At 43.9% G+C, this 18587-nt stretch overlaps 2 non-coding genes across 2 annotated transcripts; one reads left to right on the plus strand and one right to left on the minus strand.

Annotated features, from left to right (window-relative positions):
• On the plus strand, positions 1-86 carry TRNASTOP-UCA (transfer RNA opal suppressor (anticodon UCA)). Its single transcript has one exon. It is a non-coding gene; the product is annotated as a tRNA-Sec (tRNA).
• A 2154-nt stretch (positions 87-2240) lies between these two features.
• On the minus strand, positions 2241-2325 carry TRNASTOP-UCA (transfer RNA opal suppressor (anticodon UCA)). The gene has a single exon. It is a non-coding gene; the product is annotated as a tRNA-Sec (tRNA).
• Positions 2326-18587: the final 16262 nt, after the last annotated feature.

An 18587-nucleotide genomic window follows, 5' to 3' on the forward strand; every position in this document is an offset into this window, starting at 1 on the left:
GCCCAAAAGAGTCTCAGTGTTCTGGGGTGCAGGCTTCAAACCGGTAGCTGTTCAGCAACACAGTGGTTCAATTCCACCTTTCAGCAGAAAGTAGTTTGCTTTTCTTAATTTACATATCTTTGTGAGGGACTAATTGCTGTTCTTCTATAACAACGAAAGCCTTAGTGAAGGCACGTCATGCTTTGAACGCTGTTCATTTTGTTCCTAGCCTCTTCTGAAGTTAGCGTGTTTTTAATGCTTTACATGTTTTCATCTTTTGATGATCGCATGGTAAAACATTTGCTGGGAAAAAAAAAACAGGCCCGATTCCCTTTAAAGGTTTGCACATTTCTGGAGCATAGGTCAATTTAGGAGGACAGATACGTCTGATCATGATCATGGACCAAACCAAGTCACGTACCTCAGCAGGGGTGCAACAAAACCTACATTTCAGGGGGGCTAACCGGTGATGGGCAAGGCTAACATGGGGGGCTATACCCCCTCTGTAACTTCTTTACACATTATAATGAGACTATTCTTGTGAAGCTTTAATGTTACAAGCTGTCAACTATCTAATTTACGTCTGAAAGCACCCGCTTAAGAATTGCTGTGAGAATGAATGGTATCCTGCCCATGCACCATGCTCATTAAGAGAGATGCATTGGCAAACTCGGTGATGATGGGAGTGACCGTAGGAGCACAGAGCTCCAATATAAGGGCCGGGCAAGAGTCGCCTTTACTGTTAGAAGGTTTAAGCGTTCTAATAGCAACGTCAACTTGCTCTTGTGTGACTAGGCTGAATGCAAAAGGGTGGGAATTGGTGGTGAGCGCCCGCTAGGGGGGACATCAGGGTCAAGCACATGTGATTTGCTAGCGAGAAAGGCCTTTTTGGCACTGATTTTGGCAAGTAATGACTTAATTTTGCCTTGAATTGTGGTACACCAATCTTTGTCGGCGCATGTACAGAGGATAGGAGGGATGAGAGTTTCCAGCTTTCGGAGATGTGCAAACAATTACTTACTGTTGGAGCTGCAATTGGCGATTCTATCATTGTAGCTATTAGATTTGCAGGGGGAAAACACTTTCTTATAATTATGGACCACTGTGTTTTTTGACAGGGGGCGTTAGTGGGGGAGGGTTAGTCCTTGATCTTGGTCTGGAGACACCTGGAGATGGGCAGTATGTGGAGGTATTGGAAGTGAGTGATCTAGAGCGTAGTCTGTGTTGGCATGATGCACCCCGGCATGGTAGCATGCGACTTGGGCTCAGGTCGCTGGAGGAGGGTGCTCTGTGTCTAGTGCAATGGGGTGGCTATGCCCAGAGGGGGAGTGAAACGGGTTAGTGTGGCACCCAGGTTGGCGGAGATGGTGGGTGACGAAGCAGCAGGTGGGCACCATACTCGAATCTCTGGTGCACTGAATGGCTGGTGAGACTATATATCTGCCTGACAAATCAATTGACATGGGCCTGAGGTAAGGACATTGCAACAATAATGCAATTCCCGGTGATGCAATTCGTGACTATTAACAGAGGAGCCAGACGGTACACCATTTTTTCCATAAAATCATTAAATCGTCCATTGTTTGGGTGTCTTTTTTTCATATAATGTGAAATAAATCACTTCGAAGGACTCTGATTTGTGCAGTTAAATCAGTGAGATTAAATAATTTGCCTAGGATTTCACACTTTATCTAAACAGTGAAGCAGGGAATTTAACCCACTATGCTATTTAAGCAGTTGAACACACAACTTCCTAGATTTATTGGTACACCTATTTAAATTTTGGATTTCAAAGCCTACAATAATACTGTCAAAATGCACAAATTACAGCAACCTGACTACATGTAAATCTTTATAGAAACATGTTAAACTAAAATAATATAACTTCAGCTGTATTTTTCAGCTGCTGACAGGAAAACTAGAAGTCAGAAAATGCAAAATAATGGGGGCTTAGTTCTGTTACTCAGCTTAACTGATTTTGAAGTGCACACATATTTGCAAGATGCTGTTTCCAGGTCTCTCTGTTGGAAATGTCCTATCAAGTATGAAAAAGGCTCTGCTGATAGCAAAAGAAATGTGTTAGCAGGTTGTTAAGGTGCTGGCTGCAGAGCCGCGTAAGTTGTGTGTGTGTCTCAGCCAGACCTTGATTTGGAAAATGAAAGCTTGCTCCTCAGAGTCGCGCCTTCACTGAGGCATTCGTCGCTATAGCAGAACAGCAATATGTCAATGACAAAGATATGTAAATTAAGAAAAACAAAGTACGCCCGAAAGCTGGAATTGAATCACTCTGTTGCTACAGCTACAGGTTTGAGGCCTGCACCCCAGACCACTGAGACTCAACCGGGAATGTGAGCAAGTGTCAGCGACTCCTACATATGACTGGGATAAGCAAGTGTTGTGAGCACAAGGGTTTCCTCAATTTTGTAAGGGGGCTGTGGTATGTGAGGAGAGATACAGCAGAAAAAAACGTACATATACCACTAGCTACCCACCTCTAACACACCAAAAGGTGGCTACTTGTCAGAAATTTACCTCACAGTAGGAATTTCATAAGATTATATCTCCCACCATAGACAAAGAAATGTGTTTAGCATATTTTAATTATTATATCAAACAACATGGTAAAACAACATAAAAAACCTATTTCCAGCGTTCGTTATTTGTAGAAACACAAATGGGCGGAAGAAGCAGACACCAAAATTTGCGTGATGTTAGTAATGGTGTATTTTGATCGCATTTTCAATTATACAACAACATGGTATAATAGCGTCAACGTTTGAATATGTTTCTAGGGAGAAGGACAACACTGTTGCAGTTTAAAGCTTGTCAGTAAAGTCCAACACCCCGTCTTCAGGACGCGATAGGTTAAAGAAACACGTTACACTGGCAACATGGTGCCTATGTGTCAGTGTAGTGACCTAAAAAGATAAATAAAAATTGTTTTACTCAAACATGATAAAAACGGTGATGGTGGTGTTTGTGTGCATACAAAACAAGTAGCCAGGTTGCTAACCTTAAAAGTGATTTCTTTTGGTGTGATGGGCAAAGCGATTACATGAATCAATTTAATTGAGGTGGCAGACCAGTCTGTCTTAAGAATTCAGGCTGTAAATCAATACGTACATTTATTTAGATTTTTGTTGAAACAAGTAACATATTGAACCAACAATAGTTAAATTTTGATATATGAATCAATCATATTTACCACTTTATGTGTAAGGCAGGGATTTTTGTTTCAAGTCCTGCAGAGAAATTTCAGTGGTGTACCGTGTTTCTATGGTATTCCGGATACTTCATGTCCCATAATGCATCATGGAATCTAAAAGAAATGCGAAAAGCCTTTCAATTTCACAGGTTTCACCTGATTTATGTTTCTTTCAAACATTTAAGTGGCAGGGAGTAACACTTACTTGGCCATAATGATCCCCACGGCTGTCTTGCATTGTTATATATTGGGTTAGATATTTTAAACCGCTCGTGTGTCAGTGAATGGCTCTGTGTGGGAGACAAAGGCACCAGAGAGTACAATTAGACTCTCTGTACGTTTTTGAGCAACAATCAAGTGTGGCATGGATTTCAAAGCAGGCTTACCTGTCGTGTGTGCATTCGCCTTCACAGAATCGCTTTACCCTGTGGCTTTTTCCTTGGTTGAATACTGGTGTAAGCCAAATGTCATTCGTTGACATCGAAAGAGGACTGCCAAGTCCAGTCCATTCGTGTGTGTAATAGAGGAAGGACTTTCCTCAGTATTAGAAAGGGGTCGGTCATTTTTGAGTGTATATGGATCCTATGAAGGTATACTTAACACTGCAGTAAATAATGATCTGCTTGCTAGTTCTCAGAAAGGGGGTGTGTATAGTGTGTCAAATACATTTTTTCTTATAGAGCAAATTTGTGCACACAATGGTTATGCATTATATGACAATTTTAGACAAGGCATCACCCTCCAGCAGACATGATAGACATAAATGGCAATGAGATCATATTTCATTAACCCCCCACTGGTTGTCTGAGCTATTAGTGGATAAACAGACTCCACTCTACAGCAATATTTAGACCGGACTGGACTGTATTGAGATTATAAATCCATTTTTGCTCCATTTTTTTAAGGAACAGATCCCTATTTCCTCCCCGTGGGTGAGCTTTAGATGTCTCAATAACAAACCAAAATATATCTTCGCATGTGTATTTCGCTTGTAAATAATGGGCCACCAATGGTTTATCCGGAGTACCATTCCGTATGGCTGAGCGATGTTCGCCAATTCGTAATTTCACTGTACTGATCGTTTTGCCTATATAGATTAACCCACAAGGGCATTTTATCCCATAGATCACCCATTTAGTCAGGCAATTTGAGAAGGATTGGTATTTCCATAGACTGTCATACAGATCAATCTGTTTCAAATTCTTGGTCAAATGGCAGACTGAACAATGTCCGCATGCATAATGACCACTGACTGGTGGCAGTCCCCATAATGTAGATTAAATGGGTGTCTCAATGTTGTTAATAGGGTAAGTGTTTACTAATTTATCCCGCAAATTAGGCCTCCGCTTGAAGGCAAATCTAGGACAATTGGGTTGAAAATCATCGGTATGAATGATTTTCCAATTTTTTAGTATCACCCTTCTTAGGTCATTACTCAGGGGCGAAAAAGATGAGACACATGTAATTCTATCATCTTGTGGTTTTGTGTGTTTCTGAAGGATCACTTCGCAATTTGCGTTACGTGCTCTCTTCATAGATCTTTGATTATTTACATTATGTCTACATTATGGGGACTGCCACCGGTCAGTGGTCATTATGCATGCGGACATTGTTCAGTCTGCCATTTGACCAAGAATTTGAAACAGATTGATCTGTATGACAGGCTATGGAAATACCAACCCTTCTCAAATTGCCTGACTAAATGGGTGATCTATGGGATAAAATGCCCTTGTGGGTTAATCTATATAGGCAAAACGATCAGGTCAGTGAAATTACGAATTGGCGAACTTCGCTCAGCCATACGGAATGGTACTCCGGATAATCCATTGGTGGCCCATTATTTACAAGCGAAACACACATGAGAAGATATATTTTGGTTTGTTATTGAGACATCTAAAGCTCACCCACGGGGAGGGAATAGGGATCTGTTCCTTAAAAAAATGGAGCAAAAAAGGATTTATAATCTCAATACAGTCCAGTCCGGTCTAAATATTGCCGTAGAGTGGAGTCTGTTTATCCACTAATAGCTCAGACAACCAGTGGGGGGTTAATGAAATATGATCTCATTGCCATTTATGTCTATCATGTCTGCTGGAGGGTGATGCCTTGTCTAAAATTGTCATATAATGCATAACCATTGTGTGCACAAATTTGCTCTATAAGAAAAAATGTATTTGACACACTATACACACCCCCTTACTGAAAACTAGCAAGCAGATCATTATTTACTGCAGTGTTAAGTATACCTTCATAGGATCCATATACACTCAAAAATGGCCGACCCCTTTCTAATACTGAGGAAAATCCTTCCTCTATTACACACACGAATGGACTGGACCTGGCAGTCCTCTTTTGATGTCAACGAATGACATTTGGCTTACACCAGTATTAAACCAAGGAAAAAGCCACAGGGTAAAGCGATTCTGTGAAGGCGAATACACACACGACAGGTAAGCCTGCTTTGAAATCCATGCCACACTTGTTTGTTGCTCAAAAACGTACAGAGAGTCTAATTGTACTCTCTGGTGCCTTTGTCTCCCACACAGAGCCATTCACTGACACGCGAGCGGTTTAAAATATCTAACCCAATATATAACAATGCAAGACAGCCTTGGGGATCATTATGGCCAAGTAAGTGTTACTCCCTGCCACTTAAATGTTTGAAAGAAAACGTAAATCAGGTGAAACCTGTGAAATTGAAAGGCTTTTCGCATTTCTTTTAGATTCCATGATGCATTATGGGACATGTAGTATCCGGAATACCATAGAAACTCGGTACACCACTGAAATTTCTCTGCAGGACTTGAAACAAAAATCCCTGCCTTACACATAAAGTGGTAAATATGATTGATTCATATATCAAAATGCAACTATTGTTGGTTCAATATGTTACTTGTTTCAACAAAAATCTAAATAAATGTACATATTGATTTACAGCCTGAATTCTTAAGACGGACTGGTCTGCCACCTCAATTAAATTGATTCATGTAATCGCTTTGCCCATCACACCAAAAGAAATCACTTTTAAGGTTAGCAACCTGGCTACTTGTTTTGTATGCACACAAACACCACCATCACCGTTTTTATCATGTTTGAGTAAAACAATTTTTATTTATCTTTTTAGGTCACTACACTGACACATAGGCGCCATGTTGCCAGTGCAACGTGTTTCTTTAACCTATCGCGTCCTGAAGACGGGGCGTTGGACTTTACTGACGAGCTTTAAACTGCAACAGTGTTGTCCTTCTCCCTAGAAACATATTCAAATGTTGATGCTATTATACCATGTTGTTGTATAATTGAAAATGCGATCAAAATACACCATTACTAAAATCACGCAAATTGTACATTGCAAATGTTTTGGTGTCTGCTTCTTCCGCCCATTTGTGTTTCTACAAATAACGAACGCTGGAAATATGTTTTTTATGTTGTTTTTCCATGTTGTTTGATATAATAATTAAAATATGCTAAACACATTTCTTTGTCTATGGTGGGAGATATAATCTTATGAAATTCCTACTGTGAGGTAAATTTCTGACAAGTAGCCACCTTTCGGTGTGTTAGAGGTGGGTAGCTAGTGGTATATGTATGTTTTTTTCTGCTGTATCTCTCCTCACATACCACAGCCCCCTTAAAAAATCGAGGAAAGCCTTGTGCTCACAACACTTGCTTATCCCTTTTAGGACGACCCTTTTGGTCGGTTGAGCATAATTCACATCATGGAAAAAGTTAATTATATATCTTTTTCCAAGGATTTATACAAATGATGTTTGGAATTACCTTCAATCTTAGGTCCATCCCCAGGACCAACAACAGCAGTAACAGCTCCAAATAAACACAAATGATCTTGATCTCCTGACCCAAAAGAAAAAAAAAGCTGATACGCACTGAATCACACGGCCAATTTATGGTTGAATACCTGAGGGCCGGAGTGATCCCAGAGAGCCTTCAGGTCAAAAATATCCCCCGCGTCTTTCTGGATAATCCGAAATTTATGGGCACCTTTAGCGGGGTAGCTAATAAATGTTCCAGAGACTGGGTGATATTAGTCATTGAGACAGCTGAGGAGGAGTCAAAGAAACAAAAAGAAGACCTGGATACTTTAGAGAAAAAAATGAATGATGAATCTGCCATTCCAGACATAGAAATACTATTGGAAAATATAGAGGACGAAATGAAAAAATTTAAAACATTTACCTTGGACAAAAAGATATGGAAGTTAAAAAAAGATATACTTAACTGCAAGGAAGAGTCCACCTATCCCTATCTAAACCCAACCTTTTTTCAACAACAAAATGCCAACCAAGTGGGATGGAGGGGTCCATCCAATAATAGAAAACGTGTAAATAAATGCATCACTTTCTCTAACTCATCCAACAGCAGTGACTCTGATTCCTCTACAGCACAACCCTCTACTAGCCGTGGAGGCTTAGCGCAAAGAGGTGCCCAACCACAGTTTTTTCAGGGACAGGGGAAACGCGGGAAGAACAGACAATGGGGCAATCGCACGATGCCGACCAGACGGTGGCAACCGCCACAGAACAACTGTGTATCCCGGTTTTCAATCTTAGTTCCCACCATCTCACGGAGACAGAAACCAGTGTCTTAAGTAAGGGACCATCCTTTGTTCCAACCAAAGCTGCCGATAAATTTACCACTGAGGCACAGATGAGAAATTTCTTCAGACTGATAAGGCTCAGGTATTTTTTCCGCAATCCGAAAGAGGGGCTGACTCCAGACGATAATATATCAGGACTTAAATGTCCTTCGTCTTTTACACCAACACCAGCCATGATCTCTCCAGAAATTCTCACTTTCGAAAACAAAATAATAAGAGAATTAAATTATCTTTTTAAAAACAAAAACCAACAAAAAGATAATCTAACACAAGCAGAGCGAAGAGCTCTAAAAAATCTCGAAAGCAATACCTCCTTTGTAGTGAAACCCGCTGACAAGGGGGGTGGTATCGTACTGTGGGATGTGAATGCATACAATCTGGAAATTGAAAAACAGTTAGATAACCAACTCTGTTATCGGAAACGTGTGGGCAACCCTACTACGGGATTGACTGAAGAAATTCTGAGCCTTATGAAACATGCACACGATCAAAAGTGGATCTGTAAGGATGAGCTGATGTTCCTCACTAGACCCAATCCGACCACTCCTGCCTTTTACTTATTACCCAAAATACATAAGAATGCGATTCATCCACCTGGTCACCCGATTGTAATCGGCAATATTTAGACCAGACTGGACTGTATTGGGATTATAAATCTACGTTTTTTTTCTGTTTTTTTCTCCTACATATGACTGTCACAACCCGGCACCCGGCTGCGTTCTCTAAGTACCTTGCCACAAACACTTGGAAATTACCTTGGCGCCTTTCATTGCGGCGGTATCCGGGAAACTACAACTCTCAGTGTTCCCGGTTCAAGGAGAGTCAGGTGATCCGTATGCAACGTGCCTCCCATCATCCTCCATAGGTAAACCATAAGTACGGCAAGAGAACGCTTCTCGAATGCTCCTGAACTGTGAGTTTCCTCCTGTTAAGTCGCGCTTTGTTTCTGTGCCTCAGCTCTGTTATACTGACCTTGGACTGCTTTTGGATTACTTTGCATCTCTTTTGCTCTTGATGTCTGACGCTTGGTCCCTTCCCACCAACTTGCTTACCTGGTTACCGAATATTTGCCTGCCTACGACCTTGCTTCCTGTGATAGCCCTTAACGGAACGCTTATTCTGCGGACACGCTTCAGGTCTGTTGTTACCCGACCCCCTTTCCTGAACTGGCATTTTATCGCGCAAGTCTGTATCCGTTTTTGTCCACGGACTTGCTGCCTTCTTCATCACTTCGGGTCTCGCCTAGGACCTGCAGCCACACCTCTCGTGTGCCCCCTCACACACTCTCGACAAACTGCTGCCTTAGTTCACTGTACACTTTGGATTTTTTTGTTTTCTTTATTTAAGTAACAACTGGACGCTCTGCTGGTATACTTTTGTGTCACTTCAAACTCAAAACTCATTGGTGAACTGTTATGGACACTCTGCTGCTCATTGGGAATTTGTATGGACGCACTGCTGTTTCCTTTTGATTTGTGTGGACAATATTAGTTGCGCCCTTGTGCTGTTCGGGTTAGGTTATTGGGACTTTAACACTTGGATTATTCCCTCTTGCACCAGCTTCTTCTATCTAACACCAGTACCTTCACAATCAAGTCGGTTCACAGCCTTACTCACATTCACTGCAGCTAAGAGTTGAGTTGTACTAGAGGGGGTTGTGCTTAACTTCCAACATCTAATGTTTATGATATTGATCTTGTGAACTTAGCTTTTTTCCCTTAGCTCTGTTGCTGCTCCTGACTTTTCACCCAAGTTCCTGGCCTGTCAGGTGTATTTTATCAACTGCAAACCGCGCTCCTGGGGAGAAGGGTTTTCTGTCCACGGTCTATGTTCCTACTGTTGAACCGTTTTTGAGATTGAAGACAGTCAACAAGGGTCAGATCTTCAATTCTCCCTTAGTTTACGACAGATTAACGAGCCTTGCTTATTGCTATGGAAACTGGGGCAGATCCCATGGCTGCATTAATGCAGGCCTTTTCTGCTCTCCGTACTGGTATGGCATCCGCCCATGCAATGCTTCATCAGCGCATGGACGTTTTACAGAGCTTTGTGCAACCCCTCCCTCCTGATGAGGAGTTCGGGGATGCTGCGGCTGCCGCATCCCCTTCAGTTCCGCAACCACAGCCACCTGCTCCAGCACCTGTGGTCCTTCCTGGACCTTTTCCTTTGGCCCCACTGGAGCGTTTTTCAGGCGATCCCAAAGCCTATTGAACGTTCATGAACCAGTGCCGTTTACATTTCCTTTGTCAGCCTTTGGCCTTTCCTGATGCCACCACAAAGGCTGCATTTGTATTGTCCATTTGGGTGGGACAGCAGCCACATGGGCCAATCCCCTATTGGAGGCCGATGACCCTGCCTTGTATAATTTCGACACCTTAGAATGAGCAATGAATGCCATCTTTGATGCCAGATATAAGGCACAGGCGTCTCATTTGGAGTTCCTAGCCATTTCTCAAGGTAAACAGGATCTTCTGTCTTACCTTGCTCGTTTCAACCAACTGGCAGCCGAAATAATCTGGCCTGAACAAAAAAAGGCTGCAGTTTTTTACAAAGGAATATCGGAAGATCTCAAGGATGCCCTTTCAGTGGTGCCTTTTGTTCCATCTGGGTTCCCTGAATTATTGGATTTGATTCTACAGGTAGATGCTCGGCTTCGTCAGAGACGTGGTGAACGCCGGATCCCTGAGATGCGCCCCTCTAAAACTGAGTCACCCTCGTCAATCCTTGTCAGGGGATTCAGAGTCGGTGCTATTAGGGGTCCTCGGGGTCCTCTAACTAAAGCTGAGAGGGAAAGGCGTATGGCAAACAACCTATGTCTTTATTGTGGTCAGTCAGGTCACTTCATTCGTGTTTGTCCTAAGAGACCACTGAAGACAGGGGGAAACGCCAGGACTCGTCCTTGAACTGAACCGGAAGGATGAGTCCAACTATGGTCGGTTTGGATGGTTCTTGCCTCTCCTCACATCTATATACCTGTCCATGTCCTTTACAGCCTCTGCCAAAGATTCTTTCTCTTACCCTGTCATGATAGACTCTGGCGCTAGTGGCAATTACATGGACATACAAGTAGCCAAATTACATGGCTTGCCCCTCTTTCCTAAATCCAGACCTGAAGAAGTACAGGCTGTGGATGGTACCTGTTTGGTTTCTGGGTGTGTCACTGAATGTACAGGCTCCATTGTTATGTCAACTTCCGAGGGACACTCTGAATGGATCTCTTTTGATCTTATTTCAGCCCCTCAATTTGGAATCCTACTTGGATTGTCTTGGTTAAAAACCCAAAATCCTGTTATTGACTGGGTTCATCAAACAGTCTGATTTTCCTCTGAGTATTGTGCTAAACAGTGCCTTTGGAACCATGATACAGCAGCATTGTCCCCTTGCCTAGCCATGCTGGCTAATACACCCTCGATAAACGCCACGCTGCAAATCTCTGTTCCCGAGTTACCTTCGGAATATGCAAGTTACGCAGACATATTTGACAAGGGTCTCTCTGAAAAACTCCCGCCTCGTAGGAGTTATGATTGTCCTATTGATTTGGTACCTGGGGCTACCATTCCTCATGGCCGTATCTATTCTCTTACTCAAAAAGAAGAAGATCATCTGAAAGAGTACATAGAGAAATCATTGCGGTTGGGTCACATCCGGCCCTCCAGCTCCCCTGAAGCCTCTCCGATATTTTTCGTGTCAAAAAAGGAGGGGGACCTGCGCCCATGTGGGGACTATAGAGCTCTTAACAAAGTAACCATCAAAAATCAGTATCCACTACCACTTGTATCGGAGCTTTTGGATAAGCTGTCTTCTGCAACTGTGTTTACCAAGCTCGATTTGAAGGGGGCCTACAATCTTGTATAAGTCTGAAGGGGCAATGAATGGAAGACCGCTTTCAAGACCAAATTTGGTCTATATGTATATTGCGTCATGCCCTTCAGGCTCTGCAATGCCCCAGTTATGTTTCAACACTTTGTTAACGATATCTTTTATGATATGTTAGATTGTTACGTTGTGGTATATTTGGAGGATATTTTGATATTCTCTAACAACTTCCAAGATCACGTCCAACATGTGAGCTCAGTTTTACAACGGCTCCGTGACCATTCCCTGTTCGCCAAACTGGAAAAATTTGTATACCATACCACTTCAGTTCAGTTCTTGGGGTTCCGCATATCAGATAAGGGGGTGCACATGTGTTCTTCCAAGGTGCGAGCAGTGTTGGAGTAGCCTGTCCCGACCTCCATGAAAGCCTTACAGTCCTTCTTGGGCTTTTCAAATTTCTACAGACGCTTTATTGCCTCTTTTTCAGAAATTGCTGCTCCTCTTACCCACCTCACTAGTCTATCTGTCCCGTTTTGTTGGGATCAAACTACTCAGGCGGCTTTCCAGGCATTAAAAGAAGCGTTTACTTCTGCTCCAGTCCTAAAACACCATAACCCCAATCTACCTTTTGTTGTTGAAGCAGGTGCCTCTGCAGTGGCTGTTGGTGCTATACTATCACAAATGTGCCCTGCTACCCGCCAGTTACACCCGGTGGCTTATTATTCAAGGTCTTTGACCGCAGCGGAACGGAACTATACAATTATGGATTGAGAGTTACTCGCTATTGGCGCAGCATTCAAGGGATGGAGGTATCATCTCCTGGGTGCTCGGCATCCCGTTGTTGTCTACACGGACCACCACAACCTTCAAGCATCGTCTCTTGCCAAGTGTATTAATGCAAGACAAATACGGTGCCATCTATTTCACACGCAGTTCGATTTCACAGTTACATATCGCCCTGGTCCATTGCATGGCAAAGCAGATGCCCTGTCCCGCATTGGTATGGACCTTGATGCAACTAAGTCAATGCCACCTGTATTGCCTTCTGGTTCAGTGGTCTGCGTCTGTTCCGTCTCTTTGTCCCTTCTGGACCATCTAAAGCAATGGGCAAGAGACCATTCCACTTACCTTGAAGATCTGGGGGTCAGGCTCATTTCAGGCCTTCCATACATTCGAAACTTGTTATATCTACCCGACAGTCATTCTAGGACCATAGTCATGGAATGGTCCCATGACTCACGTCTGGCTGCCAAGCAAAAACCTCTGACCTGTTACACCATTGGGTTGGTGGCCGGGTAAGAATGGTGACGTAAATCGATACATCTCTCAATGTGCTATCTGTGTACAGTGTAAAAACCAGCCGGGAAAACTGGTGGGTGTTCTAATGAAAATGCCTATACCCCCTCGTCCTTGGCACGCAGTGACCCTTGACTTTGTGGTGCACCTAACACTGGTTAACGATATGTCGACCATACTGGTGGTGGTAGACGTCTTTACAAAAATGGCATGCTTCGTTCCATGTCATGGCATACCTTCAGCCACCCAACTAGTGGTCTTGTTCTTTGATCACATGGTACGTTATTTTGGGCATCCTACCGCATTGATCTCAGACCGTGGTTCTCAGTTCACTTCGCGTTGCTGGCGTGCTTTAACCAGCCCTTTGGGTATTGATGCACGTCTTTCATCTCCGTATTATCCCCAGACCGACAGTCAAACGGAATGCACCAATGCTACCATGGAGCAGTTCCTTCGTTGTCTGTGCCTTCAACACCATTCCAATTGGCTGTCAGTTTTGGGGGATGCCGAGTTTGCATATAACAACTCTAGGCATTCGTCTGTAGGGTGTTCCCCTTTTTATGCTATGTATGGACAAAACCCTATGATCCTTCCACCTGTCTACCGTCTTTGAAACAAGTACCTGCAGCCAAGTCTTTACGTGACTCATTGATTTCGGTCCGTTCGCCAGTTGTTGGTCATTTGAAAGCAGCCCAATCCAGGACTGAAATGCAGGTGGAGAAACATCGTTCCCCAGCTCCTGTCTATCAAGCAGGTGACAGTGTCTGGCTTTCTACGAAACACTTGTCCATTAAAAGGAAACGTAAATTGTTGCCTTGTTATGTGGGTCCTTATAAAGTTCAGAAATGCCTTAATCCCGTAACTGTCTGTTTGAACATCCCAGAACGGCGGCGGATACACCCTGTGTTTCATGTTTCCTTGTTGCGTCCTTTTGTACCCGGTACTAGGCTTCCTTCAGCCCCTGCCCTGGTCGTGGTTCAAGGCGAGGACGAGTATGAAGTTCATGCTATCCTTGATCCTCGCCGTGGTGTGCGGTACTACCTAGTGGATTGGAAAGGCTATGGCCCATAAGAGAGGACCTGGGAACCGGCCTCCAATCTACATGCTCCCCGCCTTTTGCGTCTGTTCTGGTCGAGGCGCTTGTATGGTGCTCGGCATCGAGCACCTTTGCGGGGGGGTACTGTCACAACCCGGCACCCAGAGGTAAACCATAAGTACGGCAAGAGAATGCTTCTCGAGTGCTCCTTAACTGTGAGTTTCCTCCTGTTAAGTTGCGCTTTGTTTCTGTGCATCAGCTCCGTTATACTGACCTTGGACTGCTTTTAGATTACTTTGCATCTGTTTTTCTTGTGATTTCTGACGCTCTGTCCCTTCCCACCAACTTGCTTACCTGGTTACCGAATCTTTGCCTGCCTACGACCTTGCTTACTGTAAAAGCCCTTAACGGAATGCTCAATCGGCTGACATGCTTCAGGTCTGTTGTTACCCGACCCCATTGCCTGAACTGGCATTTCATCGCGGGAGTCTGTATTCGTTTTTGTCCACGGACCTGCTGCCTTCTTCATCACTTCGGTACTCGCCTAGGACCTGCAGCCACACTTCTCATGCGCACCCTCACACTCTCTGGACAAACTGCTGCCTTAGTTCACTGTACACTTTGGATTTTTTTTGTTTTCTTTATTTAAGTGACAACTGGACGCTCTGCTGGGGTACCTTTGTGTCACTTCAAACTCAACACTCATTGGTGAACTTTTATGGACGCTCTGCTGCTCTTTGGGAATTTGTATGGACGCACTGCTGTTTTCTTTGGATTTGTATGGACAATATTAGTTGCGCCCTCGTGCCATTCGGGTTAGGTTATTGGGACTTTAACTCTTGGATTATTCCCTCTTGCACCAGCTTCTTCTATCTAACACCAGTACTTTCACAATCTAGTCGGTTCACAGCCTTACTCACGTTCACTGCAGATAAGAGTTGGGTTGTACTAGAGGGGGTTGGGTTAACTTCCAACATCTAATGTTTATGATATTGATCTTGTGAACTTAGCTTTTTTCCCTTAGCTCTGTTGCTGCTCCTGACTTTTCACCCAAGCCCCTGGCCTGTCAGGTGTATTTTATCTCCTGCAAGCCGCGCTCTTGGTGGGAAGGTTTTTCTGTCCATGGTCTACGTTGCTACTGTTGAACCGTTTTTGAGATTGAAGACAGTCAAAAAGGGGTCAGATATTCAATTCTCCCTTTGTTTACGACAATGACACAGAAATCGAAAGTACCACTTAAGTAGCGTGTTTCTGTATTGCACTGTGAATTAGTCTCGGTGTGGCAACTCCTGTTGCAAATCAGCTACTGCTTTTCACAATTATATGATGCAGTAATATAAAGCAGTGAAACTCTGATGGGTCTGAGAGGATATTTAGCATACATCTGAACGCCAAAGGATCATGGGATTGCTGTGCAACGCCTGTCCAGCTGTTGCTCTTCTTTCATTTCACAATGTGGAAGAATCAGAGTAATTATGCGTGTTGTGCACGTGACGTGTGGAATGCGGGGAGGTCGGAGCACCGTGGCGGTGTCTGTGTGCGCATTCAGAAGAACTAGAGGAGGTTGGGATCACTGGGAGTGCCTGGTAAGAGGGGTGGTGTCCTCGTGCTAGCCCCTTGCTTAGGTAAGTCAGGACTACGTCGCTTGTAAACAATCCCTGCACTTGATGTGACTCAGTAGAACCTGCCTCACTGAGCGGTTGGTCTCGGAAAAAAATAATGAATCACAGCAGCAAAACTGTCAGAAAGGTGTTTGGGTCAGACCTTTGCTTTACCGCAGTGTGCTGGCAAATGCATTCAGCACAGAAGTTAAGGGTGGCAGAGAGCCAGTGGTGTCGCTATGCATTCTGGCATCGGTATGAGCACGGGCCACTTCTCAGGTGTTCCTGCTCAGCTTCTGCACAGCCACCTCCATAGTGTGCAGAGCAGCTTGCAGCCCCTTCCTATCAGAATGTAGAGCAAGAAACTGCTAATGATTGGACATTAGTCACTGAATGGTTTCATGCCTGCATTCTGATTGGAGGGAAGGTGCAGTGGGGTGTGGGTAGTTCATGTGCACAAAAGCCTCTCTGCAGGAGTGCTTGTGACGTAACACATTACCTTTCATAGGCGGCCCCCACTTTTGTCTGTGGCCCCCCAACTTTTGTCTTTGGCCCCCTCTGTGCCCCTCCTAAATGTAATTCCTGCCGACGCCACTACAGAGAGCAAATACATTGCTGGCGAGTAGAGCCCCCGAGTGCTGTCTCAGTGCTAACAAATAAATACATCTGCATTTGATCAGCACACACGATTTGAATGCGTCTGTATTCAGCATGAAATGAATAACTTGGAGGCAGTCCAATCTTAGGGGTTGACTGGGCACTCGCTATTGCCAGCTTTTCACACTGTCCACCAGCAGCCACTTCTTGCAATGTCCACCTATGCCCGCTTCTGAAACTGCCCATCAATGCCCTCTAATTACACAGAAAAAGTGCTGGCTTCTCACTCTGCCCAGAGAAAATGAATGGGCAATAGCTTTCTTTGTTGTTAACGGGGGCCCTGGTTCTAGAAAGCGAAATCAATATAGGAAAAGAAGACTTCTCACTCTGTCCACCACCACTGGTGCTCCCACACTTCCCATCATTGCCAATCTCTCAGGCTGCCCATCTTCTCACACTGCTTAGTGCCAGCTTCTTACATTGTGCACCTGTTAGCTTCTCACACTGCCAAAAAGTACTAGCTGATGTCCATAAGAGGCAGGTTCACATATTGCACACAGGTGTCGGCTTCTCATGCTATCCTCCAGCTTCTCACACCAAGAGCGCTCAAGTTTCCTGTTGCCATTCTTGAGAATGCCTCCCAGTCCTGAGTTTTGCCACTGGATTCTGGGATGTGTAGTTTTTTCTTTCCCATTTGAAATGTAGGAAAACTCAAAGTCCCAGACTTCCACACAGAAACAGGTCTGGATACCCTTATGAATGGCGGAACGCCATTGAGCTAATCAGGCTCTAGCCCCCCGCACCCCTAAATAATGGGGGATATGCTGACTCGACCTGGCAGACCTACAGAGCCATGGCCGGACAGAACAGGACAAAGACGTTAAAACGGCACATGGGCTTCCCTGCTAACAAAGACCTTGCAATTCCCAACATCAAACATTCCTTTGTTAGCACCTGCATTCATATGCATTCATTTTTAGGCTATTGAAATCGTGATGTGGGGTTAATACTTGCATGCCAGGTGAGTGACTGGAAGAGTAGGGGCGGCAGGAGAACATTAAAGCTTCAGAAGAATCATCTCATTCGAATGCTTTAAAAAATTACAAAGGAGTGGAGCCTCAAAGTAAGCCCTGCCCACCAACAGCCCTCCCACCCCATGAAATGTAGGTTTTGTTGCACCCCTGCTGAGGTACGTGACTTGGTTCGGTCCGTGCTCATGATAGGAAGTTTCTGCCCTCCTATCATAAATTGACCTGTGCTCAAGAAACATGTGATCCTCTAAAAGGAATCCTGGCCTAGGTTTTTTTTTTTACCAACATATGTTTTACCATGCGATCATCAAAAGATGAAAACTTTTAAAGTATTAAAAACATGCTTGACTTCAGAAGAGGCTAGCAACAAAATGAGCAGCGTTTGAAACATCACGCGCCTTCACTGAGGCATTCGTTATAGCAAAACAGCAATTAGTCACTCACAAGATATGTAAATTAAGAAGCTCAAAGTATGCCCGAAGGGTAGTATTGAGCCACCCTGTTGCTAAACAGCAACAGGTTTGAAGCCTGCGCCGCAGACCGCTGAGCCTCCTCTGGGTATATAAGCAAGTGTCAGCGCCTCCTATATATGACACAAAAATCAGAGGTATCTCTTTATTAGAGTGTTTCTATATTGATCTGTGAATAGGTTCGTGTGAGGAAGATACACTCCTCTAGCAAATCAGCTATTGCTTTTCACAATTATATGATGCAGTAATATAAAGCAGTGAAACTTTGATGGATCTGATAGGCTATTTAGCATATATCTGAATTCCAAAGGATCATGGAATTGCTTTGGAACGCCTCTCTCTGTAACGCTTACCTTATCCCCACAGGAGCGTAATTGATCTGGGACCCTGGTTATCTGCCAATTCTGGTTAAAACGGATTTTCCCCTGTGTCAAAAGAGAGAGAAAATATGGAGAATATTGGAATCAATAGTATGTGATCAAGGTACTATGGCTCACACCTTTTTTCCCACCCTTCCTTTTTTCCCCAATCTTCTATGTGCCCCGTTCTGCCCCTCACCTGTGTTTTGTTGTTTGGGAGCTCTCCATCCTGCTTTCATACAGGGGCGCGTTGGTGGTGAGTATCAAGAAGAACTCAGGCTGGAAGACCTTCAAAGGCCACAGAAGGTAAGTGTCTTGACTCTCTTGGCGGGGTCTGTAGTATTTAATAATTAGGGTGTAAAGGTCTCTGAGAGAAAATATAAATAAAGTTCTGAGAAAAGAGCTCTCCCTTGACGTTGATCTAATGATAATCTCTTTCCTTTGCAGATTCGTTGAAGAAAAGATTTTCTCTTGAGTAGCGTTGGTGACTTTTGAAGAAAAAACAAGAAGTCTTCTCTTAAGGTAAGCATGCACGTAGGTTTTTGGAAAGGCGCGCGCCACACTGTGCCTTCATTGCCA

Source organism: Ambystoma mexicanum, chromosome 2p, assembly GCF_040938575.1.
Source record: "Ambystoma mexicanum isolate Mex_15411 chromosome 2p, UKY_AmexF1_1, whole genome shotgun sequence".
Taxonomy (NCBI): Eukaryota; Metazoa; Chordata; class Amphibia; order Caudata; family Ambystomatidae; genus Ambystoma; species Ambystoma mexicanum.